A 22,581-nucleotide genomic window follows, 5' to 3' on the forward strand; every position below is an offset into this window, starting at 1 on the left:
ATTTGTTTTGCATGATATGGGTTGAGGGAGTGGGGGATCCAAGAGTGCACTGAAGTGATTGCATGCTGTGGGAAGGGAGGGATTGTGTGATAAATGGTACTAAAAAGTAGGGACCAAGAAGTAGTGTGTGCTGTGGGACTTACTCCCTAGTAGTGTGCTGAGGATGGCCGCCCAAAGCCTGCATCCCTAATTCACTCAGCTAATGTTTATTTTGTATCATTTGCCTCCCGTCCTGGAAAGCCAGACCAGCAGGCGTCCGAAATTATCCCCACCCCAGACTGTTTGTTTCATTTGTTTGATAATTGTGGGGGGGGGGGAATGGAAAGTTGGTGAGAGCACCCTTTAATCCCCTAGCTTCTGAAACTTTTCCTTTGGCTCTCGCCCTGCGATGAGATTTTGCTGATTTGCAGCACAATTGAAATCCAAGATCTGCTGGGATAAGAGAGTTTGGATTTGGCAAATCTTGGGCCTTCCTAGATCAGCCAGGGTTCAGTTATACCTACACTGGTGTAAATTCCTCATGCTCACTGAGGCAGAGATACTGAGTCCCTCTTGACTCAGTTAACAAAACATACAGCAGCATAGGTCTCCCAAAATGCCCGTGTTGGTGTGGGGCAAGGTAATGGTTAGACTAATTCCAAACTCTGTTCATTACAGCTATGTGGCCTAGTTCCAAATCCTTAAAACTCAGACCCACACTAATCTGATTGCTCAGTCAGGGACTCATAGTTGGAATTTGAAATAGAGTATCTACGGTAATCCCAGCCTAGACTTTGCTGACTTCCTATAGTTAGGATTCATCAGTTACATGTTTTTTGCTTGCTATGGACATTTTATTGTACTCTATGGTAATTTTAATACGCTGTTCAGCAGAGCTGTTTTTCTAGAGAAAGAGGTGTCGGAACTCACCATGAACACCTTCCTTGTTCTCTTATAATGGCAATGGTGCCCACCTGAGAGGTGCAGGAACTGAGTTCTGGCGAATTCTGGCTGAAAAAAAGCCCTGCTGTTCAGCATTTGGGGGAGGTTTTGGGTGAGAAAAAGGTGTTATATGAATTAATTGGATTAGTAATTCTAATAATACTGCAATGTAGGTTTTCCACACATGCTTTGGGTTTGGGGTGTGACTTTGCTCTGTACTGATTATGGTAACATCACACAGACACTCCTTCTCCATGCAGACTTACAACAGGAAAGCTTCACAGTGATATTGTGTAGGCAATCCTAAAACCATCCTTTGGCCATTTATAAGACCTTTGGCCATTTATAAGACCTGGCTGTTTTCCAGCAGAAGGAAAATGAGTTAGTTTCAGCTCAGTTGCCTTTCCCCCCTCCCCAGTGACACACAGAAAAAGGCTTCTTAACATCCCTACAGGGCTTAGCAATCTGAGCCAGAGGTGGGGGGGGGGATAAAATAGAGATGGAAAGGTTCTGCAGAGAAAGGTCAGCTGTTGACTTAGCATGCTGGCTGACTGTCTTTGACCCCAAAGCTTTTGTCTGCTTTGTTTGGTGATGTGGACATGGTACATAGAAGGCTTTCTGGAAAAGCAGACCAGACATCAGATTCAGAACTATGAGTCTGTTATACACTCAAGAATGATAAAGCAACTGAAAAATGGGAGGCAATGGCTGTGTCTGTTCTGCAGGCACTTTGGTAGAGCATGAGACTCTTAACTTCAGGGTCATGGGTTCAAGCCCCATATTGGTCAAAAAGATCCCTGTACTAGATGACCCTTGTGGTCCCTTCCAACTTTACAATTACATGATTCTATGACTCTGTGCATTTGTGTGTACTGTGATGAGGTCTGAGAGCCGGTGTTGTGCAGTCAATAGAATGTTTCACTACAGACTCATCCTCACTTCCATTTGCCCTGTCACTTTCCCTTTGGGGAAAACCTGCTGTTTACTGCTGAATTGGAGCAAATATCAATTGGGTATTCCCCGGACTGAAGATTTAGCACTAAAGAGTGGGTTTTCCAGGGGAAATGATGCGGCAAAGGTAAAACTGCTCAGACTCTTGCCTAGAAAGCACGGGGAAAATGGGAAACTGCTCGGACCTGTGCTTTCTAGGCACAGGACAAGCAGAAGTGTAGACAAGTTCTTAGGTGGGTCAGATCCAGGTCTGAATGTCGGCATGCCCATGAAACACTGTGGGGTAACCTTGACATAGTAATAATAAGGTTGTTCCTTTGAGGCAAACCATCCTGAGGCAAGCAGGCCTGCAGAAGGCATGAAATAAACATGCAAACAAAAGCAATAACAAATAACGGGGGAAGTTATTTGGAGGACTAGTTTGACATCTCTTGACCATAAAGCGAATGACCGTGAAGTTCATTGGTCTTTAAGGGTGAGCCATAACTGCTCTTGAGTAGCAAGTGGCCACCACTGCCTGCCTCTTACAGTATGCAGCTCTAAATTATAACCATGCCATTAGCTAATAATGAGTTGGCATGTATATTTTGCTACCCCAGAACTGTGAACGGAAAGGAATGGAGGACTTGCATCCCAGTAAGATTCTCTAGCTACTATTGCAGTTACTAGCTATTATTGCCACATTAGCACCATACATTTAAAGTACATTTAAAGCACACCCACACACCCACAAGGATTGGGGATTTTATTTTTTCAAGGGTGCTGGGAATTGCAGTCTTGTACTGGAAGTAAACTACAGTTCCCAGGATTCGTGTGTGTGTGTGTGTGTGTGTGTGCGCGCGCACGCACGCTATAAATGCATGGTGTGTATGCATTCTGAGTAGTACTATAGCACTGAGCACTATTACTATCATACTATATTATCTCTCCTCTAGCCAAACCTGCTGCAAACCTAGCTTTTACAATGCAGGGCACTTAGCCTCTACGAAGACCTGTGCTGTGCTCTACAGGGAAGCTGTCACACACACAAAAGAACCATCATGTTCTACTAAATTGCCAATTCTCCGTTTTGAATTACCTTCTGAACTTTTCCTCCTCACCCTAGCAGGGGCCTGGAGACAAGAAGTCTGCTCTCTCTTCTCAGGCTCTCCCGCCTGAGCCTCTTCTGACATGAATCTGAAACATCTAGGCATTCAGCTTAGTTTGAGGCAACATCAGAGCCAGTGAGGCAGGGAAACTAGACCAGAGACATTTAAAGGACATTTGCTGGGTTCTGTTTCACTCTTCTGAGCTGTTACCCTGCTTAATCAAAAGTGTGTTTTTGATTAATCAAATGCCTTTTTGAGGTGCTGTGCACATTGAATTTACCGGCACATTGCATCATTCCCATCCCACACTATTTGTCAATAATAATAATAATAATAATAATAATAATAATTTTTATTTATACCCCGCCCTCCCCAACCAAGGCCGGGCTCAGGGCGGCTAACAAGCAATAATAAAAACAAGTTGAATGAATACAACTTAAAAACAAGATTAAAATGTGATTAAAATATTGAAACATTAAAATATTAAAATGCAGCCTCATCACAGGAGGAGAAAGGAAAAAGAAACACAATCTGAAACACATCCTGTGGGAATTGTTATAATTCATTGTCTGCAGAGAATAGACTTCTTTTTCTAGAAAGAAAGGTGTCAGAACTCACCATGAACACCCTCTACCTTGTTCTCTAATAATGGCAATGACTCTCACCTGAGAGCTGCAGGAACTGAGTACCAGTGAGTTCTGGCTGAAAAAACAAAGCCCTGGACTTCTCAAGCATTTGCTATGTACATGTGTACACAGAAAGGACTTCCTATTGAGGCCACTCCCTCTTTTCATGTTTAACTTGTTTGTGAACAAAACAGGCAAAACAGGAAGCAGCATAGTAACTTAGCTGCCTCCAGAAAAAGGGACACGACAGGGGTGCCCAATTTCCCCATTGCTTTTTATATCGGTCCTGGAGGTTTTGCTGAACATGATTAGAAGGGACCGGTTGGTTGAAGGTATACAGGTCGGAGCTAAACAGTACAAATTGAGAGCATTTGCAGATGATTTAGTATTGACGTTACAGGAGCCAGAATCTAGTACTAAAAGGGTTTTAGAACTAATTCAAGAATTTGGTCAAGTGGCAGGATTTAAACTGAATAAGTTAAAAACTAAGGTTTTAGAGAAAAATTTGACATCAATTGAAAAAGAGAGGTTTCAGAATGAGACAGGTTTGACCATGGTTAAGAAAGTGAAATATTTGGGGATTAATATGACAGCTAAAAATGGGAACTTATTTAAAGACAACTACGAAAAATGTTGGATGGAAGTGAAAAAAGATTTAGAAATTTGGTCAAATTTGAAGCTCTCTTTGTTGGGTCGAATTGCAGTTATAAAGATGAATGTATTGCCTAGAATGTTGTTTTTGTTTCAAACATTGCAAATTGTGGACAAGATGGACTGTTTCAAGAAGTGGCAGAAATATATCTCAAGATTTGTCTGGCAGGGCAAGAAGCCCAGAATAAAATTTAAGATATTAACTGACGCAAAGGAAATGGATGGATTTGCCCTGCCAGACCTTAAACTCTATTATGAATCAGCAGCATTCTGCTGGCTGAAAGACTGGCTGCTTCTTGAGAACACAGACATTTTGGACTTAGAAGGATTTAATAATGCTTTTCGGTGGCATGCATATTTGTGGTACGACAAGCTTAAAGTACATAAAGCATTTAAAAACCATATTGTCAGGAAAGCATTGTTTAATGTTTGGATAAGATACAAAGACCTATTGGAAACTAAAACCCCAAGGTGGTTGTCACCAATGGAAGCGAAAGCTTTTAAAAGACTCAATATGGAGTCCAAATGGCCAAAATATTGGGAAATTTTGGAACAAGAGGGAGATAAACTGAAATTGCAGAGCTTTGAGAAACTAAAAAACAAAGTGTGAGACTGGCTTCATTATTATCAGATAATGGAGGCATACAAATTGGATAAGAAAATTGGATTCCAGGTGGAAAAATTGAAATTAGAAACAGAATTGTTAGAACCCAAAACTAAGATTTTGTCAAAGATGTATAACTTGCTGCTGAAATGGAACACTCAGGATGAAACGGTGAAATCTGCTATGATTAAATGGGCACAGGATGTTGGACATAATATTATGTTTGCTGACTGGGAACAGTTATGGACCACCGGTATGAAATTTACGGCATGTAATGCCTTAAGAGAGAATATTATGAAAATGATTTACAGGTGGTACATGACCCCAGTCAAGCTTGCAAAAATTTATCATTTGCCCAATAATAAATGTTGGAAATGTAAAGAGACTGAAGGTACATTCTTTCACCTTTGGTGGAAGTGCCCAAGGATCAAGGCTTTCTGGGAAATGATTTATAATGAAATGAAAAAGGTATTTAAATATACCTTCTTGAAGAAACCAGAGGCCTTTCTCCTAGGCATGGTTGGCCAATTGGTGCCAAAGAAGGACAGAACTCTTTTTATGTATGCGACAACAGCAGCAAGAATACTTATCGCAAAATATTGGAAGACACAAGATCTACCCACTCTGGAAGAATGGCAGATGAAGATGATAGACTATATGGGACTGGCAGAAATGACCGGCAGAATCCGAGACCAGGGAAAAGAGTCGGCGGAAGAAGACTGGAAGAAGTTTAAAGACTATTTGTGGAAATATTGTAAAATTAATGAATGTTAGAATGATGTTGGACAGAAATTAAGTGGTTTCCAGCTGTAATGCTTAAGAGATATGAAAAATAAGGTTTAGAAATAAGTAAAAACTAATGGTGAGGATTTGCTGAACTAACAATTTGAATTGGAATATAAGAAAGGGAGGTACGAGGAGGTCTGGAAAATAAGTTAAAAGAAAATAAGTAAATGGAAATTCTATCTGTTTTTAGTTGTTTTTATTTTTGTATTTTTGTATTTCTGTTGTTTTTTCTTTTTGTTTTATATTGTATTATTCTTGAAAACTTTAATAAATATTCTATAAAAAAAAAAAGTAACTTAGCTGCCTCTGTATCCCATTATGTATCTTCTGTATAAAGGTAAAGGCCCCCTGGATGGTTAAGTCCAGTCAAAGGTGACTATGGGGTTGCGGTACTCATCTCACTTTCATGCCGAGGGAGCCAGTGTTTGTCCACAGACAGCTTCCCAGGTCATGTGGCCAGCAGGACTAAACCACTTCTGGCGCAACTGGACACCCTGAAAGAAATTAGAGTGCACAGAAATGCCATTTGCCTTCCCGCTGCAGCGGTACCTATTTATCTACAGTGGTAGCTCAGGTTAAGAACTTAATTCGTTCTGGAGATCCGTTCTTAACCTGAAACTGTTCTTAACCTGAAGCACCACTTAGGTAATGGGGCCTCCCGCTGCTGCTGCGCCGCCAGAGCACGATTTCTGTTCTCATCCTGAAGCAAAGTTCTTAACCCGAGGTACTATTTCTGGGTTAGCGGAGTCTGTAACCTGAAGTGTATGTAACCTGAAGCGTATGTAACCCAAGGTACCACTGTACTTGCACTGGCATGCTTTCGAACTGCTAGGTTGGCAGGAGCTGGGACAGAGCAACGGGAGCTCACTCTGTTGTGCAGATTCCAACCGCCAACCTTCCGATCAGTAAGCCCACAAGGCTCAGTGGTTTAGACCATAGCACCATCTGCATCCCATATCTTCTGTATATCATTATATTAACCCAACTCTGTGTGTGTGTGTGTGTGTGTGTGTGTGTGTGTGTGTAACACAAAGGACTTAGCTATACAGCTGCAAATAAAACATTTTAAGTGTGTTTTAAGTGCAATATACAATGTGGCACAGATTGCGATGGAAAATTAAATGCATTTTTAAAAGCGCTTTTTTAAAAAAGCATTTTCATAACGGTTTTTATATGTGTGTAGATTCCATCTTAGTGCCTGTAGAAACACTAACTGAGCAGAATAGAGAACACAATTTTTGTTGTGCACTAGTTTGAAAGCATGTCAAACTGTGTGTACACGGATAGCTCCTGCCACTTTGCGTGATGTTATCGTACAAATGTGTGCACAATCTCAAATCACTATGTACAAAAGTGCACCAGGGAAACCTCCACCCCCACACCAATGCCAAGTGTGTGGACAGGCTCAATATCTGGAAAACAAACATTTTTAAAGAAAGGGGGGGGCAGAGGGGCAAATGATTGTGGCTGAATCTGTACCAGGGAAACCTGCAGCCTTCCATATTTTGCTGGCCTCCCTTAGTGACCAGCTCCCAGTGACCCTGGGTCGCAAAGCTAACCCAAGACATTTTAACACCTGAGTTGGTCCCAAAATGGCACGCTCCCCCCTCCAGGGAAGAAGGTGTGAGGGAAGATCTACATCAGGAGAAAGTGGGGGGGAGGAGGGGGCGATCAACCTGTCACCTCACCTTGCCTTATGGGTGAGCTGTCCCTGCTAGGTTCCATGCTATCTGAGAGGGATAGTGTTCCTGGCTAGCACAGAGTGAATCCTCTACTCATGCCTACTCTCTCCCTTTAAAATCCACAGCTGCTACTAGACAAAGGATGAATAATATACCCACCCATTATCAATTAGCTGCCAAATTTTCCTGTGGTCTCTTTAGGTAGTGAGGCAGATCAAGCATGAGGGTGTTAAGATACAAAGAGGCTATGGCAGGTTTATGGAACAAGTTCTAAAGTTTACTAAAACAGGAGGAAAATATGGATATTTTTTTTTTTTAAAAAAAAAATGTTGCGTATGAAAGCAACAAAAGCCCAGAAGCAGAACTTGCTTGCAGGCTGGCTAATGATACAAATGTTGCAAGTTGGTCTTATGCTGCCTGCCCAAATATTTCATCATCTCTTCCCTTTGAAAATATGCTGCTGTGTTTATTATTGAATCTATACTCTGTGAATGGAGAAAGGGGGTTGGGGAGCATGGATAGTTAATAGCATTTCTCGATTTTAATGAAGGAAAGTCAATTCACCTTGAAGGAAATTCCCCTGGACTAAATGAGATTGAGCTATGTGTTCTCCCCTGAGAAATTCCCCATGGTAATTTCATTACAGAAAGAGATTGTGGGTTTTTTTTCTGGTGTGTGTTTTTTTTAAACCCTCTCAAAGTCAAACTCTACTGCAATTGTTGTTTGAGCTTGACACAGATTGTATGCATTACTCTGTAGTGGATTTCATCCACTTTCAATGAGCTTAAGAAGTCAGATTTCAGACTGTGATACTGAGCAGCAACATTCATAGAGTAAAAACAGAATACAGTGGTACCTCAGGTTACATATGCTTCAGGTTACAGACGCTTCAGGTTACAGACGCCGCTAACCCAGAAATATTACCTCGGGTTAAGAACTTTGCTTCAGGATGAGAACAGAAATTGTTCTCCGGTGGCGCGGCAGCAGCAGGAGGCCCCATTAGCTAAAGTGGTGCTTCAGGTTAAGAACAGTTTCAGGTTAAGAACGGACCTCCAGAACGAATTAAGTTCTTAACCCGAGGTACCACTGTACTTGAAGATAATGAGATAATAGTAAAAATAATTTATTTTTTGTACCTGCCATCTGACTGGGTGGCCCCAGCCACTCTGGGTGGCTTCCGATAGAATATAAAAAAACACATAATACACCACACATTAAAAGCTTCCTGATACAGGGCTGCCTTCAGATGTCTATGGAAGGTTGTAAAATTATTTATCTCTTTGACATCTGGCAGGAGGGTGTCCCACAGGACGGGCGTCACTAGCGAGAAGGCCCTCTGCCAGGTTCCCTGTATCGTGTTACGACCTGCACGTGGGGTTCTCTGATAATACGTGGGATTCTCAGTGCCTTTACTTTTTCTTCTCTCTAGTTTTCCACCTAGGCTTCCACTCTTATTTAATCTGGAAATGGCATCCTCCATTCTCTCACTTTTTATGGAGAAACCAGACCATGTAACTGCTAGCCTCCTGCACCTCAGCTTTGTTCTGCATTTCTCAAATTGCATAAACTAAGCTATGACCTCTTTTAAATGTATGTGTTTATGAAACTGTTCAGTGCTCTATTCACTGACTGGCAGTGGTTCGCCAATGATCTCAGACTGGGATCTTTCTTACTCATACCTGCAGATGCCAGTGATTGAACTTGGGGTCTTCTGCATACCAAATATGAACTCCTGTGCTACAGCAAGCAAGAAAGAAAAGCAGTAAGTCAAGCCCTAACCTTCACCCATCAATAACAGGAACAGGCTCACTAGGGTAGGGTTTCCCAAATGTGGGTCTCCAGCTGTTTTTGGACTACAACTCCCATCATCCCCAGCTAGCAGGCCCAGAGGTCAGGGATGATGGGAATTGTAGTCCGAAAACAGCAGGAGACCCAAGTCTGGGAAACCCTGCACTAGGGGACAACCAGTAGCACCAAGACCAGTGTAAATCAATAAACAAGATTAAAATTCTGTATAAATAAAATCTTTAGCAAAGTATTGGAAGACGCAAGAACTACCTACTCTGGAAGAATGGCAGACAAAGGTGACCGAATTTATGGGACTGGCAGAGATGACCGGCAGAATCCGTGACCAGAGGAAAGAGGCGGTGGAAGAGGACTGGAAAAAATTTAAAGTATATCTTAAAAACTGCTGCAAAATTGAGGACTGTTAAGATGTTAAGGGGTGAGAAACAGAGAATTACAGCTGTAAATAATAATTTTATGGAAACTTAAAGAGAACCAATAGAAAAATTGATTAAAGGGTTGCTAAAAAATCTTTTGGAATAAGGATGCAGTGAAAAGGAGGTATGGGGAAGTCATGTTTTATGTTTATTTGTTTTTTCTGTGTTGTGTTTGTTTTCTTTTTTCTTGTTTATTGTTGTGAAAACTAATAAAAATTATTTAAAAATAAAAAATAAAATTCTGTATAAATAACTTGGGAAATAAACAGGTCTTTGCTGGGTGATGGAAAGATGATCAGGTAGGTGCCTGATGGCTTTAAAAGAAGATTAGATAAATTCATTGAGAATAAGGTTAACTTTGGTTGCTAGCCATTTCTGCCTCCACTGCTGGAAGCAGAATGCTCCTGAATACCCTTTGCTGAAAATCATCAGGGCCCTGTTGCCCTCAGGGCCTGTTTGAGCATCTGGTTGGTCACTGTGTGACCAGGATGCTGAACTAATTGTCCTTTGGCCTGATCCAGCAGAGCTCTACTTAAATTCTCAAGTGTCGAATTTAATACGATAGCAATGCCCAATCCCAGTTACTAATCAGGAAGCTGCATACTGAGTTTTCCAAAGAGTCTTCAAAGGCAAATCTAACAGCCACAGTTTTGCTAACATAAACAGAAGGGAATGGCCCTAATGACCTTTGAATACTAGTGTGATGCTAATCTACAGTGTTGCATCTCTTGATATTCAAGGAATCCATTTTATAATCCAAACTGATAATGGGCTGCAGTATTCCAGGGAAGCTAAATCAATGCTGTCAACAAGAAAGCCTCTGAATACAGAGAGGATTATAAGAGATTTCCTTTACACAGGCTGGGGATTTGGAACTGATCTATCACCTCAGTAATTTCCAATGTTATGCCTGCAATCTTATGCAGTCCTACCTAATAATAAATCACTTTGAACTTAGTGGGTCTTATTTCTGCATGATCATGGGTAGGATTGGGCTGCATGTCCCCAGTTGTTGTGTTCTTTTACATTATATTCTGAATGTCCAAAATCCAAATGCAATGCCATGTTTGTTTTAAATAAGCCTTTCTCAATCTTAAGTCTCCACAGGTTGTTGGACTACAAACCGCATCATCCCTAGCTAACTGGACAAGTGGTCAGGGATGCTGGGAGTTGTAGTCCAACAAACTCTGGGGACCCAAGGTCGAGAAAGGCTGTTTTAAATAGTGTTATGTGGTGATCAGCACCATGGATAGCACTGTGGCACAATAATAGACTCTTCCATGCCATTCTGGTCCTATATGATCATAGAGATAAACAGTTTTCATCTGTGGTGATATGGGTAAGGGAAGGGTGGCTGCATGGTTTGGGCAAGGAAAGCTCGACGTGATACAGGAAGGAACATCAGCAAAGCGTTTTGGAATGAGTGTTCCCAAAGAAAAGCATCGCACAAATGTTCCATCTTGCTCTCTCTCAAATAAATCACAAGAGGCTTTTGTGACCATTAAATTTAGTAGAAATGGTGGCTTTAAAGTAAGATTAGACAAGTTTGTGGAGGATCGTGGAATTGAATAGCTGTTAGCCATGATAGGTGCATGGAGCGTCCAACATCAGGAGCGGTATGCCACTTAGTAAGTGACTGGAGGTGGCAACAGCAGGGAGGGCAATGACTTTATGCTCTGCTGAAAAGCTTCTCAGCAAGCATCTGTCTAACCAGCTATGGGAAATGGGTGGCTACACCGACATAGCTTTGTCAAGGCTACTCCTTTTGTTGGCATCCGTCTGTCTCAGGAGACAATGGAGGAGTGAAAGCTTAGCCCTGAGATCACCACCCTTAAACACCCTGGTGGTGCCTAGCAAGACCCACTGTCCGTTTTTGTCTGCATTTTATTTGTTTTGCAGTGTATATTGGTGCTTTGCCTGTTTATTAGGTTCTGCCAGTTTTTTGTCTGTCTTGTGGTTCTTAGATTTCCTAATATGCCCCCAGACCTAAAAAGTCGAGGAGCCTTGGCATAGGCACAAGCAGGTGCATGGGCATTCTCATTACAGACAATCAGAGTAACTCCTGGGTGTCTAATTGTGGGGCCAGACAAGGTGCCCAACACTGGGAGCAAGGCCAAGAGCAGCGCCCCACTGCTCTGCACTTGTCTGATGTCCCCTTCCACCTTAGGATGCTATTAGCTCCAAGGTGGGCTAATAAAATCCCTCAACAACTGTTTGAGGTTTTACTGCAGGACTGGGGGATGCTTTTTAACCCAAGGGTGACATGCCTTCCTAAGCAGCCTTCAGAGGGACACAGTGGTGGGTGGAGCGAGAGGCAAAAGTGGGCAACAGACATACTGTTAATTTTACCTTTTTGAAGTAGGCTGATTCCTAGGCACACTCACACACCTTTCCCTGTTCTCCACCCAGACAAGAAAGAGTCGTTTTCATAGCTGAAGAACAGATTCCACCCAAGCAGAACAAACAAAATAATACTTGAGGTGTGATGAAGTGGAGACCTAGGAAGAGATTTGAGCACCAGACAGAGGGGTCTGGAGGGCCACATCTACACCCAGGCTGGAAATTCCCTTCCCCTGCTTTCTCTTGTACATAGGAATAGGGATAGAATCATGGAGTGGGAAGGGACCTTGAGGGCCATCTATTCCAACCCCATGCAATACAAGAGTATGTTTCCTTTATTTTCTGTCCAATCACAAAGTTATGTTCATTATTACACAGGCTTCAAATTCTACATGCAAGTTATGTTATAATTTTCCTTCTTTGACGAAACTTATAAGCTGGCAGGAAAACTGAGTCGAAAAAAGATTTAAAACTTGGATTAGTTAAGCAACATGCTTTTTTGTTTCAGCAAAAACCTGTACTGAAATTGAAAGTGTTGTTTTGTGAAGCACAGTACCAATAAATTGGTTCTTGGTCATGTGACGCCTTTATTTTCTAGTCTTGCATCACATAGTTTTTTGGGGGGAAAGAGAAGTTTCCGCACAAGTGCTAACTCAGTGCCCAAGGAATGACATATATTTATGGGAGGTGATGGCCATTGTAAAAATGCTTCCTGGCTGTCTACAGCCTTCAAAGGAACCACAAGCTGAACAAACACAAAAAACAGGTTGTGCCTTCTGCAAACAAACAAAAAAAGCAATTTCCAGTACTCGGGAGGAAGGGGGACTTTTAAAGAGTAAGCATACTTCACAAGGACAACATTACTATTACGGTTACTGCTTAAAAGCAAAGTTTGTCAATCACCTGATGACATAATTTTTATTGTATTTTTGGGCTGCATTATTTGATTTCAAAAATGCCTTGGGCCCCACTGTGATCCTGATCAGAATCCACCCCACCTATTTGCAGTGGGAATAAAGTGCTGCTGGCGGCAATGGCTCATTCCTCTCGTCATACATCTGTGGTTGCCGGGTTCCTGCCCCAAAACATGACAGCAACTCTCACTTGAAAGTAAGGAATGAATATTTATTCAGGTGAATGGCAGCACAAGCTCAGCAGCAAGCATGGAAAGTCAAGATTCCAAGGCACATGAACAAGGCAAGAAGTTCACAACCAAATGGAAGCTACAAAGTTGTCCCAACAGTAGACAACCCCTTTCCCTCCCAGCCTTTAACAATGAAGCAGGGTGGATTCACTTATTAGGCTTTCTCTCACTGGATTCTAGACACATCAAAGAAGCGTTTCAGTTAAACGCGTTTGTAAGAGAAATTGGCAAAAACAGAACTCCCATAGCCCCATCTGGTGTCAGAGTGTTTTAAGGTACATAAGGCATTTAAAAACCATATTGTCAGAAAAGCATTATTTAATGTCTGGATCAAATATAAAGATGTGTTGGAGAACAAAACCCCAAGGTGGTTATCGCCAATGGAGGCAAAGGCCATGAAAAGACTTAACATGGAGACCAATTGGCCAAGGTACTGGGAAATTTTGGAGCAGGAGGGTGATAAATTGAAATTGCAGAGTTATGAAAAACTCAAAGACAAGGTGCGGGATTGGCTACATTATTTTCAAGTAAGAGAGGCCTATAATCTAGATAAAAAGATTGGCTTCCAGGTGGAAAAATCAAAGTTAGAAACTGAATTGTTAGAACCCAATGCTAAGATACTATCAAGAATGTATAATCTGCTGTTGAAATGGAATACTGTGGATGAGACAGTGAAATCTACTATGATTAAATGGGCACAAGATGTTGGACATAACATTATGTTTGCTGACTGGGAACAGTTATGGACCACCGGAATTAAATTTACGGCATGTAATGCCTTAAGGGAGAATATTATGAAAATGATGTATAGGTGGTACATGACCCCAGTCAAGCTTGCTAAAATCTACCATTTGCCCGATAACAAATGCTGGAAATGTAAAGAAACTGAAGGTACATTCTTTCACCTTTGGTGGACATGCCCAAGGATTAAGGCTTTCTGGGAGATGATATATAACGAACTAAAAAAGGTACTTAAATACACTTTCCCTAAGAAACCAGAGGCCTTTCTCCTGGGCATGGTCGGCCAATTGGTGCCAAAGAAGGATAGAACTTTCTTTTTGTATGCCACAGCAGCAGCAAGAATTCTGGTTGCAAAGCATTGGAAGACACAAGATCTACCCACCTTGGAAGAATGGCAGATGCAAGTAATGGACTACATGGAAATGGCAGAAATGACTGGCAGAATACGAGATCAAGGAGAAGAGCAGGTGGAAGAAGATTGGAAGAAGTTTAAAAACTATCTACAAAAACATTGCAAAATCTTTGAATGTTGAGGACATTGAAATGAGAAGAAGAGGTTCAAGTGATTAAGATAAATAAAAATATGAAAGAAGGGATAGATATTGGATGAAAATTTGAATAATATAATATTTGAAGGAATTTTCAAAGGGTAAAACAAATATAAATGAATTTGCTAAATTAAATTTGAAGTGGAATACAAGAAAGGAGGGCGGGTGGAAGTCAAGAAAATAAGGTTATGAAGGATATGAATTTGAAAGGAGTCCTTTCTTTTTTCCTTTTTTCCTTTTTTATGTTAAGTGTTTGTATTTTTGTATTTTTGTATTTTTGTGGTTTTGTATTTTTCTTGTATTTTTTCTATTTATTGTTTATAATCTTTTTATTGTGAAAATTTAATAAAATATCATTAAAAAAAAAAATCTGGTGTCAGAGTGTTATAATGTATATACAGTGCATATGAAGTGCTTTTTCTTTGCCAGTGTAGCTGAGTCCCCTGTCCCTAGGGTTCTGCACTACAGATTACTCCTCAGAGTTGCAATTCCTTGCTACCCTTAATAAATGGCAATGTCCTGAATTCTTTGAGGTGGGGGAGTGTGCTTCAAAGGTATGGTATACCTAGCCACAGTCCTGATCTAGCTTCCCCACCCCACTTTTCCATGCTGGCTACATACCAACCAGCAACCAGGTACATTAGAACTGCACTACATGATGAGCATGACGACTGGCTTGACCTTGAGAAAGCCAGTAGTAGCCAGTGCTGCTTGTTAGATCCCTTGGTCAGTGATGGCTGGTCCCCCTATTGCAAAAGACAGAGATTGGATAGGGGTGGGGGAGGATGAATCCCAGGACAGGAATACAGGAAGCTGCCTTATACCAAGCCAGACCATTGGTTCATCCAGCTCAGGAATGTCTACTCTAACTGGCAGCCGATCTCCAGGGTTTCAGGCTGGGGTTGGGGTTGAACCTGAGACCTTCTGCATGCAAAGCAGATGCGCTTATTACTGAGCTACAACCCTTCCCATAGCTAGGGGGCTGGCCGAGGGCAGGCTGAGATTAGTGGGGCATTGGCCTAATGGACCAACCTCCACTATTTGTTCTCTTTCCTTTTTTTTATTTATTAAAAAAGGTTATTCAAAAAAGATTTATTCAAAAGTAACAATACAGTTATAATACATTTTCAATCAATACATTCCTCTCCACAGACAGCTCTGTGATGATGATGGCATTAAAATATCCTGTTCTTCTTCAATAAAAGAGAAAAGCGGAGACACGATCTGGTCTCCCTCCTTTCCCCATCTCATTCCTCCCTAACCCACTCTTTTTAGAAATGTAGTTAGATTGTACACAAGAGGAAGTACTGTAGATGCTGTGCAACGTGTACCGGACATCAAGCTATGTGGTGTTTGAGGCACCATAAACCCCAAGTTCCTGATGTACAGGCTGATAACTTGACCTGGAGGTCCAGCCAATTTCTTTTGAATCCAGTTCTAAGGCACTATTAACACACTCCCCAGAGCACCGAGAAGTCTCTTTGAGTTCCAGCAATGTCATCTCTGAGCAAGCAATAACAGGAGTAAAGAGTTAGAATTGTGATGTCCGCCTAAAGTGTGCTCTGGTTGGTGTATGGGTTGGGTCCAAAGGGTGACGGTAAGCTATACTGCGGCCCTAAGTGGGACTTTCAAATCAGAATGCCAAAGGTGGGGCCTGAACAGTGGGACCTTGAGCTGGTGCAGCATCTAGGACACCATCCCCTTCCCTTGTGAGTAATGCTGCTTTAATACTGCATCAACCACACTGACTTGTTTCCCAGTTGAATTAAGAAAGGAGCTTGATGCAACTTACTCTCATGTAGGTAAGTAGACAGAAGATTGCAGGCAGCAGACATCATTCACCAAAGTAGAAATCACAGCAATTGCTCCAGGGGCATACAGTGGGCTTAAAGGCTGAGTGAGGTTTTGAACCCAGGTCTCCTAGGCCCTAACCTGTACATTGCAGTACCTCTGTAAATCACAGTACAATATACCATATTTTCCCATGTATAACACGCCCCCGTGTATAAGACGACCCCTATTTTTGGGGACCCAAAATTAAGAAAATAGGGGAAGATTTCCCAGAGTTCTTAAGCTTTTTGCGGGGGGGGATTGCCCAGAGTTGTTGAGCTTTTGGGGGGGATTGCCAAAAATCACTCACCCCCAATTTTTAACATTCATTTACAATAAAAAACCATTGTCTTATCCATGGAAAACTACAGTACTTAGAACCCTTAATGAACTACAGCTCCTATAATTCTTTGAGGGAAACCATGACTGCTTAATGTGGTATCATAGTTGGATTATGCCTGGCATTGACTCTGGCTGCAGCTCCTGTTGGCTCCTCTGCCTTCCAACCCACCGGTCCTAGTGATCACCAGATACCACTGCTGGGAGCTGCCCATTGCTGGCCCAGTAAACCCAGATCCTGGGTCTGAGAATTATTGCTAAACTACCAGTTTTAGCCCAGCAGCTAAAAGTGATTGCAAAATAAGCATTTCCATATTATTGTTATTATTATTTCTCAGAATTGCTTTTTTAAAAGAGAGCAACAGAGGTGGAAAGTCTTGAATGCTATCAAGAGGGTGCTGAAAATTTCTCCTTTCTTTCCTTTCCCTTTTTTCTTTCTGAAAGAAAAGAAGTGCTTGGAAGCAGAAGGTGCATTTTGAAATACTGCTCCTGTTATAGTTGAGTAGGTCTCTCCAGCATTGATATTCATAAGTCTTTTTGTGTCTGTGTACCCAGGTTTCATTTCATCATATTTCTAATTGCTTTGCAGGAAGTTGTGCATCCATAATGCCTCCAGCTGCAGGTTTTCTTTTAGGAGGAAAAAACATATATTGCAAAATGTTAATGATTACCTCCATGCCCCCACTCCCAATTGGCTAATTTTAACGCAGTTGGTGGGCCCCAGCTACTAGCAGCAAAACTGGAACATAGGAAGCACATTCATTCATTCTGTATACCATCTTTCATTCAAAGATCATAGGGCAGTTCACAACATAAAAAGTACAAAATGAGAACACAAAATACAAAATAACATAATAAAACCAAACCAAACCATTAACCTCCCTGCCAGAAACACATTTAAAAGGACATAGAATGTTAATCAGCCAAAGGCTCAGTTGAAGAGAAACGTTTGAGCCTGGCACCTAAATATATTTAATGAAGGAGCCAGACAAACCTCTCTGGGCAAAGCATTCCACATATGGGGAGCCACTGCAGAAAAGGCCCATTTTTGTGTTGTCCCACCCCCGGGCCTCAGATGATTATATGCAGGGTCCAGGTAGGTTCATGTGGAGAGAGGTATTCCTGGAGGTATCGTGGTCCTGAGCTGTTTAAGGCTTTATAATGCAAAACCAGCACTTTGAATTGGTCCAGGAAGCTAACTGGCAGTCAGTGCAGCTGGGCCGGGATCGGTGTGATAAGTTCAAACCATTTTGCCCCGATGAGCAACCTGACCGCTGATCTTGCACCAGCTACAGTTTCCAAACCCGTTTTCAGGTAGTACCAGTAATCTAACCCAGAGGTTTCCAGAGCATAGACAACAGATGTTAGGCTATCCCTGTCCAGATAAGGGCACATCTGATGGAAGGCACTCCACTCCATTGGGTTATTTAGCTCAGTATTGTTTTCACTGACTGGCAGTGGCTTACAAGGTTTGCTTTGAGTTAATCACCCTGCCAACAAAAGTCCGTATAGTTATAGCTATGGTTTCCCAGTAGTGATGTATGGAAGTGAGAGCTGGACCACAAAAAAGGCTGATCACTGAAGAATTGATGCTTTTGAATTATGGTGCTGGAGGAGACTCTTGAGAGTCCCATGGACTGCAAGAAGATCAAACCTCTCCATTCTGAAGGAAATCAGCCCTGAGTGCTCACTGGAAGGACAGATCCTGAAGCTGAGGCTCCAATACTTTGACCACCTCATGAGAAGAGAAGACTCCCTGGAAAAGACCCTGATGTTGGGAAAGATGGAGGGCATAAAGAGAAGGGGACGAAAGAGGGAGAGATGGTGGGACAGTGTTCTCGATGCTACAAACATGAGTCTGACCAAACTGCGGGAGGCAGTGGAAGACAGGAGTGCCTGGCGTGCTCTGGTCCATGGGGTCACAAAGAGTCGGACACGACTAAATGACTAAACAACAACAACAACAACAACCTTGGTAAAACAAACAAACAAACAAACAAACACCCTCTTCCTGTAGCCTTCTGAGAGCAGTACTAATGGGAAACGTCCCAAAAGGTATGGGAGTCAGGCCACGTTTATCTGACAACAGAGTAGGCATTATGCATTGCTATTTGGCAAGGTGCCAGGACCTTCCTGTAATTCCCATCTCAACTTGACACGTGCTGCTTGTTTTTCATTTTTCGTTTTGCTCCCCGCAACCTATAATGCTGGCATGCAGCCATCTTGACCTGCACTCAGTTTGCAAGATTATCGAATAAAATTGTGGCTGCAAAAGCAAAACTAATGATGAGAAATGTAGCCAGTGCACGGAGGAAGCAGGGCAAGAGAGGGGTATGTAAATAAATGTCTGGCTGAGGTATGAGGAGCCTGCAGACTCCTCTTCTAATCAGAAACTCCTCCTAATCAGAAAGGGAAAACACTGCTACGATAAGAATTACCTTGAGTCATTTGTGACAACGTACAGTCCCCGTTGCTACACAAACACATTGAAAAACAAATGTGGTGTGGTAAGTAAATCAGGAAGAAATCTCTGCATGGGATAAGATCTGAGAGTATATGATGCAGCTATCCAGGCCTGGCGTCAACACCTCCTGACACTAGCAGGCACCTGCCAGGGCTCCTGGGCTCCTGGAAGATCCCAGTGGTGCCAATGCCAATTCTGGGGTTCCCACTCCAGGTAGCAGACAGTTCATACCCGCCAACATTTCTCTGATGAAAATAGGGCTGTCCCATTCCATAATGATAATTTTACTATTTATACCCCACACACTTTACTGGGTTGCCCAAGCCACTCTGGGCAGCTGCCAACATATATAAAAACACAATAAAATATTAAATGTTTAAAAACCCCAAAAACTTCCCTATACAGGATTGCCTTCAGAAGGCTCAGGGGTTGGATAATTCCATACGTTTCTCCAATGAAAATAGGGACATCCTAGGGAAAGCGGGACATTCCAAGATCAAATCAGAAACCGGGACGGCTTCTCTAAATAAAAAATGTCCCTGGAGAATAGGAACACTTGGAGGGTCTGTTATGAGCTGTCATTATACATTTCCCCAACTGCCCTGAGGTGCCTAGGCATACAAATAGCAAGGTGAGTATGGAAGCCCCAGGACTCAGAATTGTAATTAAAATGTAACATTGAATTTATTCTAGAGTGAATCAGAAATCTCCCAGAAAGTCAGGACTCTTTCGACCCCAGTTCCAGCCCTGCCAATGTTATTGTCGCACACTTTGATGACATCACCTCAAGCCATGGGAAGGTAGAGGGGGAGACTTGCTACAGATCTATCAGCATTGCAAATTTAATCAACCTTAATAACAATCAGATGGATTTTCGCATCCAGCAGGTGACAAGCAATTGCTTAAGCATCAGTTGTTGTTGCTTGTCCTTCTTACAGCAAACACAAACAGGAGCTTTGATTAAAGACTTCAGTCTTTTTCCAAGCCAAACTTCTCTTTAGGAATTAGTGTCAGGTTGCATGCATGCCATAAAGCACACAAAACCACTAAGAATCCTGAGAACTGTAGTTTACTACTTGGAGAGCTACCATTCCCAGCATTCTTGATCACCTACAGTTCTCAGGATTCTTTTGAGTGGGTGTGACATGCTTTCGATGTCCTTTAAATGTATGGTGCATACATATCTGAAGACTAGGAAGAGAGGGACCTCCACTCAGCCATGGAGCTCATTGGGTGATCATGGGTCGGTTACTTTCTTCAAGACAAACCCATCTTACATGATTGTTGTGAAGATTAAAGGACTGGAGGGGAAAGTGTGTATGGTACTTAAGCAAAGGTGAGATAAACAAGCAGTAAATATCCTTCAAAGAAAATCAACCATCACTTCCTGGGACATCTGTTTCTTCTATCGATTTACCAGAATGATAGATCCTTCCCTTTTATATTACAGTGATAAGAAACACAACATATTTTCTTTTACGTCTGCTTATGAAATGAGTCACAAAACCTAGTATTCTGCTTTTCATGTTTCTGGGGGAATTTTAAAATTTATTTTCTAGGATCATAAAATTGTGTGGCTGGAAATGACCGGGCTGGTTTTGATAGGTACAGTAACAAAGGCAGGTTCGTTCTTCCCCACACAACATTCCTAGATCAACCCAGATAATGGAAATGAGAGCAGGGATCAGCCACATTCCAGATGGACAAATTCAAAAGAGCAGAAGGATCAAAAGCATCCTATTTCTAACATCCGCAGAGGGACAAGTGCAGAGCAGGTTCTAGCCTGTACTAAATAGCAAACATTCTCTCTGAGATTGCTTTCAAACAGAGATAGAAGTATCTGTCCATTTTGACCCTGTCCGTTTCTCATTTTTCCAGACTTAGATGTGGTTCTCTGCAATTTGTGACACCCCCCCCCCGCCATTCTCATTTTCATATAGTTTTAACTCATGTACACTTTTTTGCAACCTGTTTCCCCATATACAATGCATTTTGTTATGCCATTTTCCATAATACATTGTTTAATGCATACTTTCCCCTAATATTTTTGTACCCATAGTTTGACCGGACAGCTACATCACAAAATTCGGGTTACAGAGAATTCTAAAGGATAGCTGTGTTTTCGTTCATGTATTATTTCACTGTGATTTTTTTTTGTAGATTCACCATTAAATGCAAACTGAATCAATCTCTCCCTCACCCATACTTCCAGACCACCTGTTTAGAATCAAAGAATCATAAAATCTTAGAATCTTAGAATAGGAAGGGACCCAAGGATCATCTAGTCCAACCCCTGGAATGCAGGAATCTCAGCTAAAGCATCCATGACAGATGGCCATCCAACCTCTGCTTACAAACCTCCAAGGAAGAAGCGTCCACCACCTCTCGTGGGAGTCTGTTCCACTGCTGAACAGCTCTGACTGTCAGAAAGCTTTTCCAAATGTTTAGTTGGAATCTCCTTTCTTGTAACTTGAAGCCATTGGTTCGAGTCCTACCTTCCAGAGCAGGAGAAAACAAGCATGCTTCCTCTTCTATGTGACGGCCATTAATATATTCGAATATGGTTTTCATATCTCCTGTCAGTCTCTTCTCCAGGCTATTGAGGATTCATTCTGATTTGTTTGTGAGGAGGTTAGATAATGTTATGTCACACTTTCTACTGCACCCTCCTGTCACTTTCCCTACTGCAAAAATCATATGGGGGGGCGGGGTTTGTTGTATTGTGCGGGATCTCAAAATCAACAATCTACAACTCCCTGGGGAAGCCATAACTGTTGAAAGCAGTATGATACCACATTGCATGTACAGTGCAGATGGGGCCTATGATGCTGTTGCCATCCATCTGTCTTGAGAGACAGTGGGGTGCTACTCTGGGGTTAAAGTCACACTGCTGCATTAGTAGCACCAAAGTGACCTTCCCAGGATGCAGGACTGGGCAATTTGTCTGGTGGTCCTGGGCTGCCCAAACGACAAGGCCCCCCTCTCGGCCTCACTGATATGGTCTAAAGAAAAGCAGAACAATATGTTTGGCACCAATTTAGCTGCAGTTGTTGATGGAAGGATGCGTACAAGGCACCATCCAACTGCCTTAGGACTCCACACCAGATTTGTATAGGGTTCACTCCTTAGCTTTTTCTTCTTCTGAAGATATTCTGCAAGGCAGCAGAGGTTTAGGATAAGAGTTTTCTTTCTCCTAGATGAGCTACCTTCGCAGGTTAATGAGCCCCATCTTCACCACTGTGCAGAAATTGCCTTCTTGACCACTGGACCCAATATTGGTCTTGTTTACTCAATCTGCCAGAGCCTGTCTTTGCATGCAGGAGAAGTCCTTAACTCACCAAGACCCACTGCCTACGGTCAACTGGTTTAGTCAGCCATTTGAAGCTGTTCCCAGGGTGTGGCTGCTGTGGAATGATGACAGCTTCCAGGGGCCTATGATACCGACAGATTAATTATAATCATTGAATCACAGAATAATTGAGTTGGAAGGGACAACAAGGGCCGTCTAGTCCAACCCCCTGCAATGCAGGAATGCATCTGAATAAGAAGGGATGGCAGGCATTATTAAGGGAGGAGGAAACCAAGAAGAGAGGTTCTGGGGCAGCCTACTTCAGTGAGGAGCTAAGTGGCAGAAATATAAGTAA

The 22,581-nt window shown here is 42.2% G+C and overlaps 1 long non-coding RNA gene across 4 annotated transcripts in view; it reads right to left on the reverse strand.

Annotated features, from left to right (window-relative positions):
• LOC309334074 overlaps window positions 1-22,581 on the reverse strand; it is a 120,484-nt gene that overhangs the window by 56,764 nt on the left and 41,139 nt on the right. Inside the window, exon 3 of one of the 4 annotated variants that reach the window (XR_014152839.1) lies at window positions 910-1,006. The exons of the other annotated variants lie outside the window; for them this stretch is intronic. This is a non-coding gene — a long non-coding RNA (uncharacterized lncRNA). The remainder of the gene's footprint in view (window positions 1-909; window positions 1,007-22,581) is intronic. 4 annotated transcript variants of the gene reach the window in all.

This window comes from Podarcis erhardii (assembly GCF_964252035.2).
Source record: "Podarcis erhardii genome assembly, chromosome: Z".
In the NCBI taxonomy this organism is placed as follows: Eukaryota; Metazoa; Chordata; class Lepidosauria; order Squamata; family Lacertidae; genus Podarcis; species Podarcis erhardii.